Source organism: Bombina bombina, chromosome 9, assembly GCF_027579735.1.
Source record: "Bombina bombina isolate aBomBom1 chromosome 9, aBomBom1.pri, whole genome shotgun sequence".
In the NCBI taxonomy this organism is placed as follows: Eukaryota; Metazoa; Chordata; class Amphibia; order Anura; family Bombinatoridae; genus Bombina; species Bombina bombina.
In genome coordinates this window covers 252490508-252517154 of record NC_069507.1, presented here as the reverse complement: position 1 = coordinate 252517154, position 26647 = coordinate 252490508, and the positions used below count along the sequence as shown (strand labels likewise).

Below are 26647 nucleotides of genomic sequence, written 5' to 3'. Positions count from 1 at the left end.
TGCCCTTTTCAGGGCAATATGTAGTTTAGGGTTTTTAGTGTTAGGTTATTTTATTTGGAGGGGTTTGGTGGGTGGGGGGTTTTACTGTTGGGAGGGCTTTGTGTATTTTCTTGTAAAAGAGCTGATTATCTTGGGGCAATGCTCTGCAAAAAGCCCTTTTAAGGGCTACTGGTAGTTTGTTAGACTACTAATCTGCTTTGAGATTTTGTGCAGTCTACCACTTTGTGGCTGGGCCGTTTTTGCTCCAATGTGCTTCTACTGCATAATAATAGTACTTACAGTTGGCCAGTGCAGAAATTGTAGGACAGAAATTTCACATATTGACTTGAGGCAAAGGTGGCATTCTATGGCAGTGAAACGTTTAAGGTCACTGAACTCTTCAATCCGTCCTGTTGTACTGCCAATGTTACTGTTTGGAGATTTCATGGTGATGTGCTGGTGGATATAATGCACCTGTGGCTGAAACACCAGACCTTTAAAAAGACAATTAAGGTCAGGTTTTATCTCTTCTCTATATTATCAGTACTTTGTCCCGTATTTTGTATTCGGTCAAACTGACCTATTACACAAGTATTTCTATTCTCTGTGTTGATGCATCTAATTATTTGTTTAAAAAATAATGCAAAGGAAATATCTGATAAGCTAAGTTTGATATTTGTGTATATGTGTGTATAAATCCAATTCTTGTGTGTTATGATGGTAGACTATTAGTTACCAAAGTCACCTGTAAAATGCATAAATTATTATTATTATTATTATTATTATTATTATTATTATTATTAATATTATTATTATCAATATTATTATTATTATCAATATTATTATTATTATTATTATTTATAATATTATTATTATTATTATTTATAATATTATTATTATTATTATCAATATTATTATTATTATTATTATGTATAATATTATTATTATTATCAATATTATTATTAATAATAATAATATTAATAATAATTATAATAGATATTATATATGTTCTTACAGTTTGTTGTTCATATAAATACAATATTTTTTTGGATTATATTGATTCAAAAGAAATATAACTGACCCTATTCCATGGAAGCTAATTAATTTGTTTTTTTATATTGACCCTATATATATATATATATATATATATATATATATATATATATATATATATATAAGATATTTTGTTACTTAACTAGTAATACTAATTTACATGTGCACATAATAATTTCACATCATTGTGTTCAGTTTTAAAGGGATACTAAACCCAATTTTTTAATGATTCAGATAGAGCATGCAATTTTAGGCAACCTTCTAATTTACTATTACTATTAATTTGTATTCGTTCTCTTGCTATCTTTATTTCAAAAGTAGGAATTTAAAGCTTAGGGGCCAGCATCATGGATTGTGCTTGCTTATTGGTGGATACAGTTAGCAAACCAATAAGCAAGCCTAACCCAGGTTCTCAACCCAAAATGGGCCGACTCTTAAAGGGACACTAAACCCAAATTTTTACTTTCATGATTCAAATAGAGCATGACATTTTAAGCAACTTTCAAATTTACTCCTATTATAATTTTTTTATCTTAGCAGCCAGCCCATTTTAGGTTCAGCACCATGGATAGCGCTTGCTTGTTGGAGGCTTACATTTACTCACCAATAAGCAAGCATAACCCAGGTTCTCAACCAAAAATGGGCCGGCTCCTATGCATCACATTCCTGCTTTTTAAATAAAGATAGCAAGAGAATAAAGAAAAATTGATAATAGGAGTAAATTAGAAAGTTGCTTACAATTGTGTGTTCCAACTGAATAATTAACGGAAAAAAAAATTGGGTTTAGTATCCCTTTAATATTAACACCCAAAACTCTTTGTTCATATAGTATAAATGTATTTGTGGCTGGGCCGTTTTTGCTCCAATGTGCTTCTACTGCATAATAATAGTACTTACAGTTGGCCAGTGCAGAAATTGTAGAACAGAAATTTCACATATTGACTTGAGGCAAAGGTGGCATTCTATGGCAGTGAAACGTTTAAGGTCACTGAGCTCTTCAATCCGTCCTGTTGTACTGCCAATGTTACTGTTTGGAGATTTCATGGTGATGTGCTGGTGGATATAATGCACCTGTGGCTGAAACACCAGACCTTTAAGTATGTATGTCCACAAAGTTATGGCCTTTCAAAATCACACTCAAAAGCAACCTAAAATTATACCATGTCATAAAGTAGACATTTTAGTTTTAGCAGGGCCTAAAAGGAATCAGAAGAGCAAAGGTATTTTTTTGCATTATTTTATATTGTTAGACTAAATATCATTCATTTTAAAATGTCAACAATGGAATGAAAAAAGTAGAGCTCAGACAAGGATATATTATTTCCAAATGTTAATGTATGAAAATGTAACATTAGAAAACTCTTCTCCTAGAAAATATTTGTGTCTAAATTATTCAGATATACAGTATTTTCACACAAGAAAAATAAATAAAGCAAAGGGTAATATATTAAATTATTAACTTGGCCAAATTAATCATAAATGTGCCAGTAACATTAACCGTGTCAGCAACATTAACATTAAATAATAATAAATTTTATATATATATATATATATATATATATATATATATATATATATATATATATATATATATATATATAGTTTATATATATATCATTACACAAGAGAATCATCAGCTTTGTTGCTAAATATTTATTTTGGGCTTAAGGATAAAAAAGCAAGTAAATAAAAGATTATTCGGAGCTCAGATATTAGTTATGAGATTTTATACATATAGCTTGATTTGGAAAGTCGAAAGGAAGGTTATATCAGAGATATGAAGTCTTAATGCAGAGGCAAGATTAGCTGAAGGTTATAATACACAAAATGCCAGCCTGATAGCTTTAAAAGAATTGCGATATAAACAGTTTTTATAATATATTTAATAACTTTCTGTGCATGAGAGAGAGCATAGTAGATCAATAGGTCATTGTCTACTGACCCAGGGAGGTTTAATATAAATTCTTCAAACACTCTGACCTTAATTGTCTTTTTAACACCTTCAAGAGATGAACATTGTAAAATACACTGTCATCTGATATCTTAAAAATGAAAGCAAATAAAGACTCCTGTCCATGAGAATTTTTTTTTAAAGTACCCATCAGCATTTTTTTTTGGGGGGGGGGGGGTGTTAAAGGCAGAATAACTCAGTTTTTTTTTTTCTTTCAAGATTTTTTTTTTCTCTAGGTAACCTTTGTTGAATGAGCAGTAATGTTGTCCTGTCAGCTAGCTGGGCACATCGGGTGAGCCAAAGACTAGAGAATGAGTGTGCGTTTTTTTGTACATATTTTATTAAAACACACAAACAATTCACTTTAATCCAGGTACAGATTTTTTTTTATAAATTTCCCACTCTGGGGTTTCCACATTTTTGGTGCTAATTAATTAAGCTGCCTCATTCACTCAAATTTATGATCAATCTTCCATATTTACAAACAATTGATTAGAGAATCAAGTTTGACCTATAAGCTTTTGGTGGAATTCCTTTGTGTTTGTTTTGAAAGCGTTTAAACATTTATATTTTAATCACAAATAGTGAACACAGTGTATTGTGCCTTCTGCATGAACACAAAGTGCTTTCCTTTACCATTTCCAGTACTGAACGTGTTATCACAAATGTGCTGAGTGCTCCATACGTTCCTGTTGACACTTAGTTCCCTGTTTTCTTAGTCCTGTAAGGACTTGCACTTGACATTGTGAGTGCACCTTTAACTCCCTTTAAATTCAGTAGTGTATTTCCTGCATTTCTTTTTCTCTTCTACAAAGGTTTTTTAGTCCAGAATAAATATACTAAATATAAATAATAATAAATATTTGCTATTAAGAGTACAGAAAAGCATTAAATGGCAGTTTTTATCTCTTATCTATATTATCAGTACTTTGTCCCGTATTTTGTATTTGGTCAAACTGACCTATTACACAAGTATTTCTATTCTCTGTGTTGATGCATATAATTATTTGTTAAAAAAATAATGCAAAGGAAATATCTGATAAGCTAAGTTTGATATTTGTGTATATGTGTGTATAAATCCAATTCTTGTGTGATATGATGGTAGACTATTACTTAACAAAGTCACCTGTAAAATGCATATATTATTATTATTATTATTATTATTATTATTATTATTATTATTATCAATATTATTATTATTATTATTATTATTATTATTATTATCAATATTATTATTATTATTATTATTATTATTATTATTATTATTATTATCAATATTATTATTATTATTATTATTTATAATATTATTATTATTATCAATATTATTATTATTATTATTATTATTATTATTTATATTATTATTATTATTATTATTATTATTATTATTATTATTATTATTATCAATATTATTATTAATAATAATTATAATAGATATTATATGTGTTCAGTTTTAAAGGGATACTAAACCCAATTTTTTTTTTTTATGATTCAGATAGAGCATGCAATTTTAGGCAACCTTCTAATTTACTCCTACTATTAATTTGTATTCTTTCTCTTGCTATCTTTATTTCAAAAGTAGGAATTTAAAGCTTAGGGGCTAGCATCATGGATTGTGCTTGCTTATTGGTGGATACAGTTAGAAAACCAATAAGCAAGCCTAACCCAGGTTCTCAACCCAAAATGGGCCGACTCTTAAAGGGACACTAAACCCAAATTTTTACTTTCATGATTCAAATAGAGCATGACATTTTAAGCAACTTTCAAATTTACTCCTATTATCAATTTTAATCTTAGCAGCCAGCCCATTTTAGGTTCAGCACCATGGATAGCACTTGCTTGTTGGAGGCTTACATTTACTCACCAATAAGCAAGCATAACCCAGGTTCTCAACCAAAAATGGGCCGGCTCCTATGCATCACATTCCTGCTTTTTAAATAAAGATAGCAAGAGAACGAAGAAAAATTGATAATAGGAGTAAATTAGAAAGTTGCTCACAATTGCGTGTTCTATCTGAATCATTAAAGAAAAAAAAATTGGGTTTAGTATCCCTTTAATATTTACACCCAAAACACTTTGCTCATATAGTATAAATTTATTTAAAAAGAGTGAGACAAAAGTTTTTAAAATATTTGGAATGGGTTTAAATTAAAAAACTCTACAAAAGCCCTACAATTTTGGAAAAGGAATTCTGATAATTTGAGAGAAGACCTTTGGATAGAAAGTTACAATCTTCAATAAGTGATTTATATAATAGAGACAAAGGGCTCCATTTATTAATGTGCCGGCAGACAGTTGCCCAGTCAGGGAACCTATCTACCTAGCGTGCAGCACTGAGCTGCCTGAATGTATCATTGCACAAGCAGCAGCGCATGCAACACTGCCCCCTGTTTTTGCACAGTCAGTAGCTCAAGAGCAGAGGATGACATTCATCAAGGTCAGATTTGTCTGCAGTGATTTTAAAATGCCAGTTCAGAACTGGTGGCGAGGTTAAGAAACAGTGGTTTTAAGACTGATGCTTTTTAGTTATCAGCTGTAGTCTTGGTCACGTGAGCCTCCAAAACTGCGGCTTAACAAATGGCACCCAAAGTTGACTGATGAACACCTGTGAATTTACCAGTAAACAACTCAGGATTCATTTATTTATGTGTGTTTTAAGATGAACTGAGATACAAGCACAAATAAAATTATATGTAACAAGGAAAATATATATTACATGACACATTATAAAAAATCTAAGAACTAAGCGATTCTCACTTTAAATAAAAGGTTTAGGAAAACACACGATAGCTGATTAATAATTTGAGAAAGTAAGGTATTATTGAAACATAATTATGTGAAAATCTCCCAACTGATCAACTGTAAAAACCTTCTGTGCACCCTACAACCAGAAACCACCGCTGGAAGGACATTCATTTTATAAAATAGCATCCTCTGATTGACCTATTTTTATAAAACCATATAACCTTTTATTTGTGATTGAGGGTTGCAGATATAAACTACTGTTGTTATGGATAATACAATACCAAATGAAAACAAATCATTTGGAACACTGCAAATTACCATGATCAATAGTAAATAATAAAAAAAGTCAGAATAAATTGGCCGTTTTTTCTATTTAGGGAAAGTTTTTATGAATAATGCATACACATTCTTCTATCACATTAAGTATACAATGGTGAATGCTTTTCAATAAAAATAACAAAATAAATGATAAGAATATCACCTATTTCACCCCTAGTTGGAATAAGACATCTGTTTAATACCAGGTTGAAGAGAGATTAATAATAGAAATATGTCTCCACTCTCTTCCTAATGCAAGGAAAAATGTAAGAAAAAGGGAAATGATGATGTATTGCAAATGTAATTATATATTTCTTGCATTCATCTTAATTGAAGAAAGCATTGGTGAGTGGTGACATCTTACAGAGTAATCATATATATATATTTATGCTATGTTCGCTTGTTCAGCACTCACTTTTAAGACAAACCTTATTTTTGAACAATATCAACAATTTACATTATCACAATTAATAGCTCCCTATTACATGGGCCCATGTAATGGGAGTTGTTGATATTGTTCATTTATAAGGTTAGTCTTAAAGGTATACTAAACTCAATTTTCTAATTTACTCCTATCATTTTTATTTGTTCTCTTGGTATCTTTATTTGAAAAACCCGGAATCTCAGCCACCAGTCAGCAAGCGCTACCCAGGTGCTGAACCAAAAATGGGCTGGTGTCCTTTAATATTTGCAGACCGCGTTACGTCAGTTGGAAAATGTAACGCGGTCGGCAAATATTAAAGGACACCGGCCCATTTTTGGTTCAGCATCCATGCCTCCGCAGGATCCAATAAATAATCTGCAGCCCACCCCTACCTCTCCAATGTGAGCACGCTCTATAATATCTCTCCCCATCCTCCATCCTATTTCTCTGTGTGTGGATGCTACTTTCTATTTACTCTGGGCTTTCCTACACTTTAGTATAAAGAAATGAGCAGCAAATGAGAATCAACCCCGTAGTAACTAACAAGCCTAATCAAAAGCAAATTCATTAAGGTAAATCAGGTAGCAACATTATAGTTCTTTATAATTTGAAATATTTCATTTACAAGTAGTAAAACATAGTTATTGATTTATTTATATAGCCATATTTTTATTATATGATTACATGCTTTCCACTGCTTATATATATAACTTGTACAATGCATACAAATCCTTTTGGTTAGTGCCGTTGTTGGGAGAGATATTCTAGAGCATGCTCACATTGGAGAGGTAGGGGTGGGCTGCAGATTATTTATGGAATCCTGTAGAGGCGTGTTATTTGGGTCGGCAAATATTACAGAATACCGGCTCCTAAGCTTAGATTCATTCTTTTGAAATAAAGACAGCAAGAGAATGAAGACAAAATAATAATAGGAGTAAATTAGAAAGTTGCTTAAATTTGCATGCTCTGTCTGAATCATGAAAGAAAAAAATAGGTTTAGTGTCCATTTAAAGTGAGTGCTGACTATACGTAGTTTGATATTCAGCACCCCCATATAAATATACATGGTTTAATATTGGAACGTTGTGGTTAGATTTTGATTACTTGAGTGAAAAACATTGGAATTTTTTAAGTTGGCCTCTAAACTTTATATTTTATTTATGCTAATCGTATTATTTGTTTCTCTAGTTGCTTCCCTAGACAGCTCATGGCCTGTTTCTGTCTTGTGTTTGAGTTGTTACAGTCACAGTTTGGAAAAAAAAATCATTAAAGATTGATTTTAAATCCATGAACAAAAAAAAAAAAAAATAGCTTTTTTGCTTTAAATAATACAAAAAATTACAAGTAAAAAAAAAGAGAATGCAAAATCATAGTAAAAAAACAAATACAACTAGGCAATCAATACAAGGATATTTTTTATAATCCAGAAAAAGAAAAATGGTGATAAAGTTACATAAAAAACGTAGCAATAAATTCAGCCATCTTTCTATTAGGTTTGTGCTTTATGCAGAAATGTGAGAATAAAAAATAAATAAAAAATATATACATACAAATATTATAGCTATTTTTACATTTATTCTTGGTGTTTTCTGTATTTGTTGCGCAAGTACAATTGTGCTCCAAACCCATATGATTATGTAGGTTACCAAGTTTGCTAAATATTATTTGTGTTAAAGAGCTTATTAAGAATGTTTAAGCTTTAAGTGATCAAGCCAGAAGTATTTGGATCTGGTGATGTTCCTAATATCACACAATATGGCGGGTAGTTTCAGTCGGTTTTGCCTGTGTGGCACATAAAAACTTTTGTTGTACTTGTTAAAAAGTCAGTTAATATTGTTCAGTGTTTCTCATGTCCTTTTAGTTGTTGAATTCAATAAGTAAAAATATGTCCCTGCAAAAGTGCATTAATTATCAAGAATTTGGATTGTGATCAATAAAACAGGGTTGGCACATGTTAAATATAGGGCCATTTTTCACTCAAACAATAACGAAAACAGCTGCTTCCAATAAGCAATGAAAAAGGGCTAATTGTGGTTGCGCTAACATCAAAAACAGCTTATCTAAAACCATTAAAATGGCGAAATTATGAAACGATAGAGAATGATCTACTTCTCAGTCTTTCTTGAAAATATTTAAACAACAACAGCTATAAGGGGATTCCAGGAAGAGTTTCAACGTTGTTCTTTAAGTTTACGTGTTTAACAAAGCAGAAACTCAGCAATCAATTTAAGTGCTCAGCTTTTAGCTTGGTTCTTAATGTAATTTTTATCACTAGGGAGACTGAGTGCACTTTTTAACTACAGAAAAAAATACTCATGGATAATCCAGAGAATTGCACATGCCCTTTTATATCACTTGTAATTTCTCTTGTTTCTTGGTACTAAAATCATAACATTATAGTTCTACAAGGAAGGGAGTGACTGTGGTTTCTGGCACGTATCCTGTCTGCAGTTCTGCATTTAGAAATCGTAATCTTTGACATCACAATATGTTTCTGTACAGGATTAAAGCTCCAAAGCTTGAACAGGCAGGAGATGGAAAATTAGATCAGCTTGTGGAGACATTTAGACATCTTAAATAGCAATTTGTAACAGAGAAAATGTGTTCAAAGACACTGCTGAGGTAGAAAGATGAATTCTGAAAGGTTATGTGGTTGTGGATGAATGTAAAGCTAGAGGGTCACTTACCAAGGAGAAAAGACTTCCAGATAGAGATAGAAAAACGCCCAAATACTTTATATTACAGCTTAAATTGAGGGGAAAAACCTAGGTAAAGACATAAGTCCAGAGAAAGTTGTGCTTAAAAAGGATGGTTAGTTTATTTAGTCTTAAAGTGGGAATTCATTTTAAGGGGCTGATTTATCAAGCTCCGTATGGAGTTTTATGCCCCTGTTTCCGTGCGAGTCTTCAAGAAACAGAAGTTATGAAGCAGCGGTTTAAAGACCACTGCTCCATAACTTGTCCGCCTGCTCTGAGGCCGCAACAAAAATAAACCAGATCAAATATGATCGGGTTGATTGACACCCCCCTGCTAGCGGCCGATTGGCTGTGAATCTGCAGGGGGCGGTATTGCACCAGCAGTTCACAAGAAGTGCTGGTGCAATGATGAATGCTGACTGCATATGCTGTGGGCATTTATCGATGTGCAGCGGACATGATACGCTACATTGTATCACGTCTGCTCGCACTATGATAAATATTCCCCTAAGTCTCAGATCTTAGCTAAGCTATAAAAATAGTACATACTATAGAAAATGCTAGCATAAGCTTAATTTAATATCATTGTAATGATGATACATTTATACAGCTTTTTTAGATCTGATTAACAATATTAAATTACGACTCATTTGAGGTCAAGATTGCAGCTCACAACTTGAGTCTGACTTACCAATACATACTGCGTAAATTCATAATTGTTGTGAATGGTGACCCCAGTAAAAGTAGGTGCAAACTATACTACACTATGGGCCCTATTTATGAAGTTGCTAATGCTGCTTTATGGTGCAAGCTTGCTTGAAATGCTAGTTAAGCAGCAGAGGTACTAAGGCTGCAAGGCTCACTGAGTTAAATCATGACTATCCAAATGGCTCACTGAGTTAAATCATGCCTATCCGAATGGCTCACTGAGTTAAATCATGCCTATCCGAATGGCTCACTGAGTTAAATCATGCCTATCTGAATGGCTCACTGAGTTAAATCATGCCTATCTGAATGGCTCACTGAGTTAAATCATGCCTATCCGAATGGCTCACTGAGTTAAATCATTCCTATCCGAATGGCTCACTGAGTTAAATCATGCCTATCCGAATGGCTCACTGAGTTAAATCATGCCTATCTGAATGGCTTACTGAGTTAAATCATGCCTATCCGAATGGCTCAGTGAGTTAAATCATGCCTATCCGAATGGCTCACTGAGTTAAATCATGCCTATCCGAATGGCTAACTGAGTTAAATCATGCCTATCTGAATGGCTCACTGAGTTAAATCATGCCTATCCGAATGGCTCACTGAGTTAAATCATGCCTATCCGAATGGCTCACTGAGTTAAATCATGCCTATCCGAATGGCTCACTGAGTTAAATCATGCCTATCCGAATGGCTCACTGAGTTAAATCATGCCTATCCGAATGGCTCACTGAGTTAAATCATGCCTATCCGAATGGCTCACTGAGTTAAATCATGCCTATCCGAATGGCTCACTGAGTTAAATCATGCCTATCCGAATGGCTCACTGAGTAAAATCATGCCTATCCGAATGGCTCACTGAGTTAAATCATGCCTATCCGAATGGCTCACTGAGTTAAATCATGCCTATCTGAATGGCTCACTGAGTTAAATCATGCCTATCCGAATGGCTCACTGAGTTAAATCATGCCTAATCGAATGGCTCACTGAGTTAAATCATGCCTATCCGAATGGCTCACTGAGTAAAATCATGCCTATCCGAATGGCTCACTGAGTTAAATCATGCCTATCCGAATGGCTCACTGAGTTAAATCATGCCTATCTGAATGGCTCACTGAGTTAAATCATGCCTATCTGAATGGCTCACTGAGTTAAATCATGCCTATCTGAATGGCTCACTGAGTAAAATCATGCCTATCTGAATGGCTCACTGAGTTAAATCATGCCTATCTGAATGGCTCACTGAGTTAAATCATGCCTATCCGAATGGCTCACTGAGTAAAATCATGCCTATCCGAATGGCTCACTGAGTTAAATCATGCCTATCCGAATGGCTCACTGAGTTAAATCATGCCTATCCGAATGGCTCACTGAGTTAAATCATGCCTATCCGAATGGCTCACTGAGTTAAATCATGCCTATCTGAATGGCTCACTGAGTTAAATCATGCCTATCCGAATGGCTCACTGAGTTAAATCATGCCTATCCGAATGGCTCACTGAGTTAAATCATGCCTATCCGAATGGCTCACTGAGTTAAATCATGCCTATCCGAATGGCTCACTGAGTTAAATCATGCCTATCCGAATGGCTCACTGAGTTAAATCATGCCTATCTGAATGGCTCGCTGAGTTAAATCATGCCTATCCGAATGGCTCACTGAGTTAAATCATGCCTATCCGAATGGCTCACTGAGTTAAATCATGCCTATCTGAATGGCTCACTGAGTTAAATCATGCCTATCCGAATGGCTCACTGAGTTAAATCATGCCTATCCGAATGGCTCAGTGAGTTAAATCATGCCTATCCGAATGGCTCACTGAGTTAAATCATGCCTATCTGAATGGCTCACTGAGTTAAATCATGCCTATCTGAATGGCTCACTGAGTTAAATCATGCCTATCCGAATGGCTCAGTGAGTTAAATCATGCCTATCCGAATGGCTCACTGAGTTAAATCATGCCTATCCGAATGGCTAACTGAGTTAAATCATGCCTATCTGAATGGCTCACTGAGTTAAATCATGCCTATCCGAATGGCTCAGTGAGTTAAATCATGCCTATCCGAATGGCTCACTGAGTTAAATCATGCCTATCCGAATGGCTCACTGAGTTAAATCATGCCTATCCGAATGGCTCACTGAGTTAAATCATGCCTATCCGAATGGCTCACTGAGTTAAATCATGCCTATCCGAATGGCTCACTGAGTTAAATCATGCCTATCCGAATGGCTCACTGAGTTAAATCATGCCTATCTGAATGGCTCACTGAGTAAAATCATGCCTATCCGAATGGCTCACTGAGTTAAATCATGCCTATCCGAATGGCTCACTGAGTTAAATCATGCCTATCTGAATGGCTCACTGAGTTAAATCATGCCTATCCGAATGGCTCACTGAGTTAAATCATGCCTAATCGAATGGCTCACTGAGTTAAATCATGCCTATCCGAATGGCTCACTGAGTAAAATCATGCCTATCCGAATGGCTCACTGAGTTAAATCATGCCTATCCGAATGGCTCACTGAGTTAAATCATGCCTATCTGTATGGCTCACTGAGTTAAATCATGCCTATCTGAATGGCTCACTGAGTTAAATCATGCCTATCTGAATGGCTCACTGAGTAAAATCATGCCTATCTGAATGGCTCACTGAGTTAAATCATGCCTATCCGAATGGCTCACTGAGTTAAATCATGCCTATCCGAATGGCTTACTGAGTTAAATCATGCCTATCCGAATGGCTCACTGAGTAAAATCATGCCTATCCGAATGGCTCACTGAGTTAAATCATGCCTATCCGAATGGCTCACTGAGTTAAATCATGCCTATCTGAATGGCTCACTGAGTTAAATCATGCCTATCTGAATGGCTCACTGAGTAAAATCATGCCTATCTGAATGGCTCACTGAGTTAAATCATGCCTATCTGAATGGCTCACTGAGTTAAATCATGCTTATCCGAATGGCTCACTGAGTAAAATCATGCCTATCCGAATGGCTCACTGAGTTAAATCATGCCTATCCGAATGGCTCACTGAGTTAAATCATGCCTATCCGAATGGCTCACTGAGTTAAATCATGCCTATCCGAATGGCTCACTGAGTTAAATCATGCCTATCCGAATGGCTCACTGAGTTAAATCATGCCTATCCGAATGGCTCACTGAGTTAAATCATGCATATCCGAATGGCTCACTGAGTTAAATCATGCCTATCCGAATGGCTCACTGAGTTAAATCATGCCTATCCGAATGGCTCACTGAGTTAAATCATGCCTATCTGAATGGCTCGCTGAGTTAAATCATGCCTATCCGAATGGCTCACTGAGTTAAATCATGCCTATCCGAATGGCTCACTGAGTTAAATCATGCCTATCTGAATGGCTCACTGAGTTAAATCATGCCTATCCGAATGGCTCACTGAGTTAAATCATGCCTTTCCGAATGGCTCAGTGAGTTAAATTATGCCTATCCGAATGGCTCACTGAGTTAAATCATGCCTATCTGAATGGCTCACTGAGTTAAATCATGCCTATCCGAATGGCTCAGTGAGTTAAATCATGCCTATCCGAATGGCTCACTGAGTGAAATCATGCCTATCCGAATGGCTCACTGAGTTAAATCATGCCTATCTGAATGGCTCACTGAGTTAAATCATGCCTATCCGAATGGCTCAGTGAGTTAAATCATGCCTATCCGAATGGCTCACTGAGTTAAATCATGCCTATCCGAATGGCTCACTGAGTTAAATCATGCCTATCCGAATGGCTCAGTGAGTTAAATCATGCCTATCCGAATGGCTCACTGAGTTAAATCATGCCTATCCGAATGGCTCACTGAGTTAAATCATGCCTATCCGAATGGCTCACTGAGTTAAATCATGCCTATCCGAATGGCTCACTGAGTTAAATCATGCCTATCCGAATGGCTCACTGAGTTAAATCATGCCTATCCGAATGGCTCACTGAGTTAAATCATGCCTATCCGAATGGCTCACTGAGTAAAATCATGCCTATCCGAATGGCTCACTGAGTTAAATCATGCCTATCCGAATGGCTCACTGAGTTAAATCATGCCTATCTGAATGGCTCACTGAGTTAAATCATGCCTATCTGAATGGCTCACTGAGTTAAATCATGCCTATCTGAATGGCTCACTGAGTAAAATCATGCCTATCTGAATGGCTCACTGAGTTAAATCATGCCTATCTGAATGGCTCACTGAGTTAAATCATGCTTATCCGAATGGCTCACTGAGTTAAATCATGCCTATCCGAATGGCTCACTGAGTTAAATCATGCCTATCCGAATGGCTCACTGAGTTAAATCATGCCTATCCGAATGGCTCACTGAGTTAAATCATGCCTATCCGAATGGCTCACTGAGTTAAATCATGCCTTTCCGAATGGCTCACTGAGTTAAATCATGCCTATCCGAATGGCTCACTGAGTTAAATCATGCCTATCCGAATGGCTCACTGAGTTAAATCATGCCTATCCGAATGGCTCACTGAGTTAAATCATGCCTATCCGAATGGCTCACTGAGTTAAATCATGCCTATCCGAATGGCTCACTGAGTTAAATCATGCCTATCCGAATGGCTCACTGAGTTAAATCATGCCTATCTGAATGGCTCACTGAGTTAAATCATGCCTATCCGAATGGCTCACTGAGTTAAATCATGCCTATCTGAATTGCTCGCTGAGTTAAATCATGCCTATCCGAAAGGCTCACTGAGTTAAATCATGCCTATCCGAATGGCTCACTGAGTTAAATCATGCCTATCTGAATGGCTCACTGAGTTAAATCATGCCTATCCGAATGGCTCACTGAGTTAAATCATGCCTATCCGAATGGCTCACTGAGTTAAATCATGCCTATCCGAATGGCTCACTGAGTTAAATCATGCCTATCCGAATGGCTCACTGAGTTAAATCATGCCTATCCGAATGGCTCACTGAGTAAAATCATGCCTATCCGAATGGCTCACTGAGTTAAATCATACCTATCCGAATGGCTCACTGAGTTAAATCATGCCTATCCGAATGGCTCACTGAGTTAAATCATGCCTATCCGAATGGCTCACTGAGTTAAATCATGCCTATCCGAATGGCTCACTGAGTTAAATCATGCCTATCCGAATGGCTCACTGAGTTAAATCATGCCTATCCGAATGGCTCACTGAGTTAAATCATGCCTATCCGAATGGCTCACTGAGTTAAATCATGCCTATCCGAATGGCTCACTGAGTTAAATCATGCCTATCCGAATGGCTCACTGAGTTAAATCATGCCTATCCGAATGGCTCACTGAGTTAAATCATGCCTATCTGAATGGCTCACTGAGTAAAATCATGCCTATCCGAATGGCTCACTGGGTTAAATCATGCCTATCCGAATGGCTCACTGAGTTAAATCATGCCTATCCGAATGGCTAACAAGCTCTGTTGTAACACAATTGGTTGCACTAGATCAGGGAGGCGTAGCTGCATAGGCAATTGCTTGTGCAATATTAAAACGAGCAGTGGATGTTGCCCACTGACCACAATGCCGGGCAGACAATGTTCCTCAGAGTGAATCTTGTCTTTGTGAATCTATCATTAAAGGGACACTAAACCTATTTTTTTTTTTCATAATTCAGATAGAGCAGCAATTTTAAGCAACTTTTTAATTTACTCCTATTATTATTTTTTCATTGTTCTGTTGCTATCTTTATTTTAAAAGCAGGAATGCAAAGCTTAGAAGCCAGCCCATTTTGGATTCAGCACCCTGGATATCACTTGCTTATTGGTGGCTACATTTAGCCACCAATAAAGAACCATAACCCAGGTTTTCAACAAAAAATGGGCCCATTACTAAGCTTTACATTTCTGCATTTTAAATAAAGATAGCAAGAGAACAAAGAAAAAATTAGGGAGTAAAGGAGTAAATTAGAAAGTTCCTTAAAGCTGCTGCTAAATCTGAATCATTACAGAAAAAATGTGGATATAGTGTCCCTTTAATCATGTATCTATTATACAAGTATCTATCTATCATCTATTTGTCTTTCTGTCTGTCAGTCTAATCTATATACATAAATAGTGGTGAGGACGAGAAGAGATAAAATTCACAGACAATCCTGTAGGATAAAAAAGAGGTTAGAAGTATATTTGAAAAGCTTGGGAAAAATGTTTCTTAAGTTTACTCAAAAACAGAAGATAATTTTGGGTGATCTGATTTTGGCTTATAGTATATTTCACTTGCATTTTGGCTGGCAGTATATTTCACTTGCATTTTGGCTAGCAGTATATTTCACTTGCATTTTGGGTGGCAGTATATTTCACTTGCATTTTGGCTTACAGTATATTTCACTTGCATTTTGGCTTACAGTATATTTCACTTGCATTTTGGGTGGCAGTATATTTCACTTGCATTTTGTCTGGCAGTATATTTCACTTGCATTTTGGGTGGCAGTATATTTCACTTGCATTTTGGCTGGCAGTGTATTTCACTTGCATTTTGGGTGGCAGTATATTTCACTTGCATTTTGGCTGGCAGTATATTTCACTTGCATTTTGGGTGGCAGTATATTTCACTTGCATTTTGGCTGGCAGTATATTTCACTTGCATTTTGGCTGGCAGTATATTTCACTTGCATTTTGGCTAGCAGTATATTTCACTTGCATTTTGTCTGGCAGTATATTTCACTTGCATTTTGGCTGGCAGTATATTTCACTTGCATTTTGGCTAGCAGTATATTTCACTTGCATTTTGTCTGGCAGTATATTTCACTTGCATTTTGGCTGGCAGTATATTTCACTTGCATTTTGGCTGGCTGTATATTTCACTTGCATTTTGGCTGGCAGTATATTTTACTTGCATTTTGGCTGGCAGTATATTTCACTTGCATTTTGGCTGGCAGTATATTTCACTTGCATTTTGGCTGGCAGTATATTTCACTTGCATTTTGGCTGGCAGTATATTTCACTTGCATTTTGGGTGGCATTATATTTCACTTGCATTTTGGCTGGCAGTATATTTCACTTGCATTTTGGCTGGCAGTATATTTCACTTGCATTTTGGCTAGCAGTATATTTCACTTGAATTTTGGCTGGCTGTATATTTCACTTGCATTTTGGCTAGCAGTATATTTCACTTGCATTTTGGCTAGCAGTATATTTCACTTGCATTTTGGCTGGCAGTATATTTCACTTGCATTTTGGCTAGCAGTATATTTCACTTGCATTTTGTCTGGCAGTATATTTATCTTGCATTTTGGCTGGCAGTATATTTCACTTGCATTTTGGCTAGCAGTATATTTCACTTGCATTTTGGCTGGCAGTATATTTCACTTGCATTTTGGCTAGCAGTATATTTCACTTGCATTTTGGCTGGCAGTATATTTCACTTGCATTTTGGCTAGCAGTATATTTCACTTGCATTTTGGCTGGCAGTATATTTCACTTGCATTTTGGGTGGCAGTATATTTCACTTGCATTTTGGCTGGCAGTATATTTCACTTGCATTTTGGCTGGCTGTATATTTCACTTGCATTTTGGCTGGCAGTATATTTCACTTGCATTTTGGCTGGCAGTATAATTCACTTGCATTTTGGCTGGCTGTATATTTCACTTGCATTTTGGCTGGCAGTATATTTCACTTGCATTTTGGCTGGCTGTATATTTCACTTGCATTTTGGCTGGCAGTATATTTTACTTGCATTTTGGCTGGCAGTATATTTCACTTGCATTTCGGCTGGCAGTATATTTCACTTGCATTTTGTCTGGCAGTATATTTCACTTGCATTTTGGCTGGCAGTATATTTCACTTGCATTTTGGCTGGCAGTATATTTCGCTTGCATTTTGGCTAGCAGTATATTTCACTTGCATTTTGGCTAGCAGTATATTTCAATTGCATTTTGTCTGGCAGTATATTTCACTTGCATTTTGGCTGGCAGTATATTTCACTTGCATTTTGGCTGGCAGTATATTTCACTTGCATTTTGGCTAGCAGTATATTTCACTTGCATTTTGGCTGGCAGTATATTTCACTTGCATTTTGGCTAGCAGTATATTTCACTTGCATTTTGGCTAGCAGTATATTTCACTTGCATTTCGGCTGGCAGTATATTTCACTTGCATTTTGGCTAGCAGTATATTTCACTTGCATTTTGGCTAGCAGTATATTTCACTTGCATTTTGGCTGGCAGTATATTTCACTTGCATTTTGGCTAGCAGTATATTTCACTTGCATTTTGGCTAGCAGTATATTTCACTTGCATTTCGGCTGGCAGTATATTTCACTTGCATTTTGGCTAGCAGTATATTTCACTTGCATTTTGGCTGGCAGTATATTTCACTTGCATTTTGGCTAGCAGTATATTTCACTTGCATTTTGGCTAGCAGTATATTTCACTTGCATTTTGGCTAGCAGTATATTTCACTTGTTTGCTAAGTAGTTTGAGCTATTGTATATTTCTGCATAAAGTTTGGTTTGATGCATGTTGTACAGATAATCAAAGTTTCTGGCAATGAAGTGGGAACATATTTTGCAGAGAATGGGAATTGCCTTTGTAGAAACTCCATTTGATCATGGAAATTACATTGAATAAGACATATTACTTAGCAGGAAGTAAGCACAGTTTCCTGCCTTCTTCTTCTAAGTTTTTGTTCTTTCTCTGATGATGGGATCTTTATTTTATTTACCATCTGATAAAGAATGGCGTTTCTGCCTATTGCATATACATTATTGCTGAAGTCTATTTGACAAGCAAGCTAAATACTTTTTAAACCACTTGGGTTTGTTAGATGTAAAACACTGCAGATCTTGTATCATTATCAGTGTAAAGCATAAAGTTACTTCTATCTGTGTTGTTTTCTGTTTGAATATGGCTGAGACAGATGAGCTTTGTGCATACCCCAAAAAAGCACCAGATAAGAATGTGCTTGCCTTGTCCCTGCTTATTTGTGTTTACTATGATATGGATTTTAATGCCGGCTTTCTTTACTTGCAAAACACCAGTTGTCATCCATTGTTGAATATTTTCATGTAACTGATTAATGTATGTGAACGTTAATATGAGTATGTATATATACAGTATATATGGTATATATATATATATATATATATATATATATATATATATATATATATATATATATATATAGGTTCCATCACTGTACTGAATGTATTGCACACTCTGCAGTCTTACCAGAATGCCTTATGGTTTGACACACATATTAAAGGGTCATGAAACCCACATTTTTTATTTCATGATTCAGATTGATCATAGATTTTTCAATTGTGCTTATCAATTTTGTTTCATTATCTTGGTATCATTTGTTGAAGGAGTAACAATGCACTACTGGGAGATAGCTGAACACATCAGTAAGCCAATAACAAGTGGTATACATTTGCAGCCACCAATCAGCAGCTAGCTTTTAGCTCCTGAGTCTATCTAGGTATGATTTTTAACAAAAGATACAGAGAGAACTAAGCAAATTAGATAACAGAAGTTAATTGTAAGTTTTTTTAAAAATGTATGTTCTGTCTGAATCATGAAGAAACAATTAAATAACAATTATGAATTATGATTGGCAAGCTATATTTTACTTGATACCTTCTGATACTATGTTTTTATTGCTGACTGTGTGGGTTTTGTCTGGGATTTATATGAACATGGATCCATATAGACCAAACTCTTATTTCATGCTCTGTATTATGATTATGTGATTTGACCTGTCTAAAGTTACCAAAAGGTTGAAGAGACATTGGCCCCAATTTATCAAGGTCTGTCAGACCTGATCCGACAGTGCGGATCAGGTTCGACAGACCTCGCTGAATACGGCGAGCAATGCGCTTGCCGTATTCAGCATTGCACCAGCAGCTCACAAGAGCTGCTGGTGCAACGCTGCCCCCTGCAGTCTTGCGGCCAATAGGCCACCAGCAGGGGGGTGTTAATCAACCCGATCGTACTCTGAGCAGGCGGACAGGTTATGGAGCAGCGATCTTTGTGACCGCTGCTTCATAACTGCTGTTTCTGGCGTGCCTGCAGGCTCGCCAGAAACACGGGGCATCAAGCTCCATACGGAGTTTGATAAATATGCCCATAATGTAAGCTGTAAGCTGTTTTTAGTCTATTTTTTTTTTGTTTTTTTTGGGGGGTGGCATTTAAATTAGCTAGATAAAATTAACCATTGAGACTTTTGCCAAATAATGGATGTTAGCTTATGCAAAACGTAATAATCCTCTGTGTCCATACAATGTTGCTGAGCGAATGTTTTATTACACCTGATATACAAATATCCTTGAGAAGATGGCTAGCCAGAAAGTACCCAGAGATAGTCTATCCTGTGTAGACTGTCTTCTAATGACCATAATGGGTAAAATATTAAAGCAAGGAAACAAGTACTTGAGGTCAGTATGCTGAAGCTGAAATCATCAGGCAATAACAAGGTCTTGGGTAGTCAGAGGTCGGTGTCAGGTGCCAGGTCAGGCATTATTCAGTCTCCTAATTAGGATCTAGCCCAGGGTCTATGAAAGGTAAGTAGAAACAGGAAACCAAGGCAGAGAATAAGCAGTCTTTTAATCAGGTGAAAGACAGAGGCTAAAGCCAGGTATGCTGTGTCAGGTATCTAACCAAAGAGTAACCAAAAAGAAGGTCAGGAGACAAGCCATGTCAGTAATTAGAGATCAAGGAAATTAGCACACCCAACTTGAAGTATCAAATAAATGATAAACAGGCAGAGAACTGATGCGCTAAGGAAATATAAAGGGAAGCGTGCTAAACAAAACATGCAATCGGCATCACACTAACACCAAACCCAACATTGAATAGAGAATAGGATAGTGCACCTTAAATAAAAAGAAAAGAAGATAAAATAAAGAAATAAGATAATGCTCCTAATAGCACACCTAATAGTGTTCTTAATATAAAAGTATGTCAGGTATAAAGATAGCTAAGTCAATTTCGTTGTTCAGTCATGTCACTTCTTTATAAGGCCCACATGACCGCAGGGTAAATGATGTTCCTACTAAAAGTGATGGCATGGACATAGCTATAAGTCTGTCTTCAATCTCTGTTCTGGATTCAAAATCGTTTCAATGGAGATATTGATGTACCCAAGACCATGTTACAGTGGTTGTTCATGGATTCATACAAATAAAGGTGCTGGATGCTGGTGATCAACTGGGGCAAAGGCCTGTGATGGCTCAGATAGTTAAAGGGACATGAAACCCAAAATGTTTCATTTACGATACAGATCGAGAATACAAGTTAAAAAAATGTCCAAATTTCAATTTTATTTCGTTCTCTTGTTATTCTTTATTGAAGAAATTTCTAGATAGTTCTCGTGCACTTGCCTGAAGCACTACATGACAGGAAATAGTGCTGCCATATAGTGCTCCTGCTAACGTATAGCATTGTTGCAAAACTGCTACCATATAGTGATGCAGACACGTGCACACTTGAACTTACCCTCCTGATTTTCCACAAAATATAACAAGAAAACAAAGAAACATTGATAATAGATGTAAACTGAAAAGTTGTTTATAAATGTATGCTCTGTCTGAATCATGAAAGAAAAATGTTGTCTTTCATTTACAGTTTAAATAAAATGGGGGGGGAAAGATTGAAAATATCTCCTGCATCTTAAAATGAAGGTTAAATAAGCCAGGGAGAAATATTTACAAAAGATGCAGCTGAGTAAAGAGATCTAGTTATGAGTAAAGAGATCTAGTTATGAGTAAAGAGATTTAGTTATGAGTAAAGAGATCTAGTTATGAGTAAAGAGATTTAGTTATGAGTAAAGAGATCTAGTTATGAGTAAAGAGATTTAGTTATGAGTAAAGAGATCTAGTTATGAGTAAATAGATCTAGTTATGAGTAAAGAGATCTAGTTATTACTAAAGAGATCTAGTTATGAGTAAAGAGATTTAGTTATGAGTAAAGAGATCTAGTTATGAGTAAATAGATCTAGTTATGAGTGAAGAGATCTAGTTATGAGTAAAGAGATCTAGTTATTACTAAAGAGATCTAGTTATGAGTAAAGAGATCTAGTTATGAGTAAAGAGATCTAGTTATTACTAAAGAGATCTAGTTATGAGTAAATAGATCTAGTTATGAGTAAAGAGATCTAGTTATGAGTAAAGAGATCTAGTTATGACTAAAGAGATCTAGTTATGAGTAAAGAGATCTAGTTATGAGTGAAGAGATCTAGTTATGAGTAAAGAGATCTAGTTATTACTAAAGAGATCTAGTTATGAGTAAATAGATCTAGTTATGAGTAAAGAGATCTAGTTATGAGTAAATAGATCTAGTTATGAGTAAAGAGATCTAGTTATGAGTTAATAGATCTAGTTATGAGTAAAGAGATCTAGTTATGAGTAAAGAGATCTAGTTATGAGTAAATAGATCTAGTTATGAGTAAAGAGATCTAGTTATGACTAAAGAGATCTAGTTATGAGTAAAGAGATCTAGTTATGAGTGAAGAGATCTAGTTATGAGTAAAGAGATCTAGTTATTACTAAAGAGATCTAGTTATGAGTAAAGAGATCTAGTTATGAGTAAAGAGATCTAGTTATGAGTAAATAGATCTAGTTATGAGTAAAGAGATCTAGTTATGACTAAAGAGATCTAGTTATGAGTAAAGAGATCTAGTTATGAGTAAAGAGATCTAGTTATTACTAAAGAGATCTAGTTATGAGTAAAGAGATCTAGTTATGAGTAAAGAGATCTAGTTATGAGTTAATAGATCTAGTTATGAGTAAAGAGATCTAGTTATGAGTAAAGAGATCTAGTTAACAAATAACAGAAAAGAATTCATGTGGCCATTAGTAATGACTAGTGACTTTTCAATATCCTAACAAAAGAGAAAACATCAATATTGCAGAACTAGCTAATCAAGACCCAAGTAAAGACGTTTTAGTATTAATGAAGATGCAAATTTTAACATTATGAACATAAGCAAAGAGAGTTTCACTGCATTCTGCTCTGAAAACTAATGGAACTGTCGAGTAAATCACCCATTCATTCTATTAACATCTTAAAACAAAAATGTAAATGAGGACTGCAAATTTTAATGCTGATTAATATAATCAATATACGGTGCTGTAACCACTGAGCACAGGCTGTTTATAAAGACAAGTAATGATTTAATAAATCAGAAGTGTTACGCTGTCATTAGTTTCCATCTGTGAGGTAGAAAAATGACTTTATAATTCTGCATTAAAGAAGTATCCATTTTTATTAGAGCACACTAAAAACATCTACTTTTGTGAACTAGTGCTGGGCTTTCCTTTCTATATTTTATATTTGTTATTTTTTATGCTTTTAATGTTTTGGTAGATATCAGCATTAAAGGAATCTACACTAGAATTTTTATTGTTTTAAGAGATAGATAATCCCTTTATTACCCATTCCCTAGTTTTATATAACCAACACTGTTATATTAATACATTTTTACCTCTGTGATTATCTTATATCTAAGCCTCTGCAGGCTGCCCCTTTATCTCAGTTCTTTTGACAGACTTGCATTTTAGCCAATCAGTTCTTACTCCTAGGTAACTTCAAGTGAGTGAGCACAGTGTTATCTATATGATTCACATGCACTAACACCCTCTAGTAGTGAAAAACTGTCAAAATGCATTCAGCTTAGAGACGGCCTTGAAGGTCTAAGAAATTAGCATATGAACCTCCTAGGTTTAGCTTTCAACTAAGAATACCAAGAGAACAAAGCAAAATTGGTGATAAAAGTAAATTGGAAAGTCGTTTAAAATTATATGCCCTATCTGAATTATGAAAGTTTATTTTGGACTAGACTTAAAGGGACACTGTACCCAAAAATTTTCTTTCGTGATTCAAATTGAGCATTACATTTTAAGCAACTTTCTAATTTACTCCTATTATCAAATTTTCTTCATTCTCTTGGTATCTTTATTTGAAATGCAAGAATGTAAGTTTAGATGCCGGCCCATTTTTGGTGAATAACCTGGGTTGTCCTTGCTGATTGGTGGATAAATTCATCCACCAATAAAAAAGTGCTGTCCAAAGTACTGAAACCAAAAAAAAGCTTAGATGCCTTCTTTTTCAAATAATGACAGCAAGAGAACGAAAAAACATTGATAATAGGAGTAAATTAGAAAGTTGCTTAAAATTGCATGCTCTTTCTGAATTACAAAAGAAAAAATTTGGGTTCAGTGTCCCTTTAAGGAATATCTCTACGCTTTGCAGTCAATTTAGTATACTTGTAAAGGGCTGAATTCCTAAAAGAGAATATACTGTCCTGGCCTCAATTCAAACAAGTCAAGTAAAGAATGAACTAAAAACGATTTTATTGTATTTGCTGCAAAACTGATGTGAATATTAGAGGAATATTAGAATTTTAATATTTAAAGAACTTGAAACACATTTTTTGTTGCATGATTCAGTTAGTAGATACAACTTTAAACAACACTGCAATGCTCCATTTATCAGCTTCTGGCTGGACAAGGCTCACTCTCATGAACCTCATCCACTCAGCATCACAGTGAGCGTGCAACATCTGCTGCCTGCATTTAACATTGCACAAGTAATTGATTGTGCAGTCACGCCCCCTGCTGTAGTTCAACCAGTTGCGCGAGAGAAGGACTTGTCAATCATCATGATCAGATCGGAATGATTTACTCTGCAAGCCTTGAGGTGGCAGAGAGGCTAAGTAGCTGTAGTCTTAAGACATTTCTACTAAACTAGCTTTTAAAGCCCGTTTGTGCATGCCTGCGATGATCAGGCCCTGAAGATACATAAGCAGTTTCATAAATGGGGTTCCTAGGCTAAGCCAATAATAAGAGGCATATATGTGCAGTCACCAATCAGCAGCTAGCAGCCAATACAGCCTTACTGCTCCTTAATTTTCCTAGGAATCCAAGATACCAAGTGAACAAAACAAATTAGATAATAGAATTAAATTGGAAAGTTGTTTAAAATCAAATGTTTTATCTGAATCAGGAAAGAAACATGTTGGGGTTCAGGTCCCTTTAAAATAAGACCAAAGTAACCTCAAAATAGCAGCTGAAACAAAAGGTCCTGTTTATCTTAAAGGAACATAAAACACTTTGGGCCCTATATGCTAAATACACTGTTGTATTTGTGGCAAGTGGACAGTGGATGCTGTTTGACCTCTGACCACAGCTCCATCTGTCAATCACTTGGAACAGACAAGGTTATGGAGCAGAGGTTAGTAGAAGGAGGATTACCAAATGATTCTCTTGTCTTGCAGTATATAATACTTTTTTCATTCTGTTAGATACTTTATTATTAGATACTTTATTATTTTATATTTTTTTCAGACATTGGGTACCCCCTACTGTATATATAATTTAATTATTTGATCATTTTAAGATAGTTGTATATAGTTTGTATAATGAGTTTCCTATTGCCTTGATGTAACTTTTTTGGTTAAGTATATATTACTATACCACCTAAGTGTAAACAATTTCTAAATATATTAACATCTCGTTTGTTGCAAATGTTTGTTAACTGTCAAACTCCCCAACTAATTATGTTATTTGTAGGAACCAAACTGAACTTGATACTGTTGTAGACAAGTTTGACATTTTGTTCTTACACTTGTTTAGTTTAGCATCATCTTATCTATCACCTGTGCTGAGGCAAATTAGTGACAGATGTGATGCAGGATTAGGCTTGTAAAGTCTTCAGTAAGCACAGAATTAAAAACCCCTCTTTTTTTTTTTTATTAAATTACTGAAAGTATATTGTTATTTTTTGCCACACATAGTTTAATGTTTTCAATCACAAAGAGTTACTATGTCCCTTTAACACAATTTTTTTTATTTACTGAGACATAAACAAGGTAGTTTGTCTGTACAGTCTGCATGCTCTGACTTTTTGATAGTGTGATGACACCTCATCAATCTTCTGTTTTTCATTAGAACATCTATAAAATGTATGAACAGTCAGCGTTCTGTGGTTTAAATAAACTAACACGGCCTGGCAACTGGCACTAGACTATAGTTATGATATGTTTACCTCCTAGCTCTCTAACTGTAAAATAGATACAAGGATCCTGTATTTTATGGAGTAAATTATCTAAGAGGTGTCAAATGGATACTGTTTTTCAGAGCGTCATTTTGGTACCATACGCAAATTGATAAATATAGAAAATAAGCAATCTACTTAATGTACAAGCTGAGAACTGTTCAAAATTGCACTAACTGACTTGAATAATAATTGGACATAAACTTAGGTTTATTTGTTTATGAGGATGATCTATTTGATAAATATGAGTGTTCAGAGGTTTTATGTTGAAATGAAATACAAGGTATGTGCCTTAATTCTGATTTGTTAAATTGAACTGTACAGGCCACTAGAAGTCTTTATACAATCGTTGTGATATTCAGAGATACAAAACTACCAACTATCCAGACCGGCATATTGTGAGCTTGCTGCAGTTTTGGAGATCTGCTTTCTTGTCTCTCTTTCAAAATTCCCTTTCTTAGAGAAAGCCAAGTTTCTTTTTTTTTATTTCTTTTTTTTTATTTTTTATTTTTATTTTATTTACTGTTTTATTAAAGATGTGTCAAAAAATAATACATACAAAAAGAGAGTACAGTTTAGGTCTTAAATCCTTAGGAAAAATGCTCCAAAATAGATAACATAGATTCAACACATATTCAAATTTGTTTAAGTTGTCACAATAATATATATGATGCCCCAATTAGTTTAAAGCACCTATCCGGAATAATATATACATAAGACAGTTTAATCCGAAACATATATACCTCATTAATAGTGTAACTTAACAA

At 35.2% G+C, this 26647-nt stretch overlaps 1 protein-coding gene across 1 annotated transcript in view; it reads left to right on the top strand.

Annotated features, from left to right (window-relative positions):
* LOC128640533 (VPS10 domain-containing receptor SorCS1-like) overlaps positions 1-26647 on the top strand; it is a 1407808-nt gene that overhangs the window by 353985 nt on the left and 1027176 nt on the right.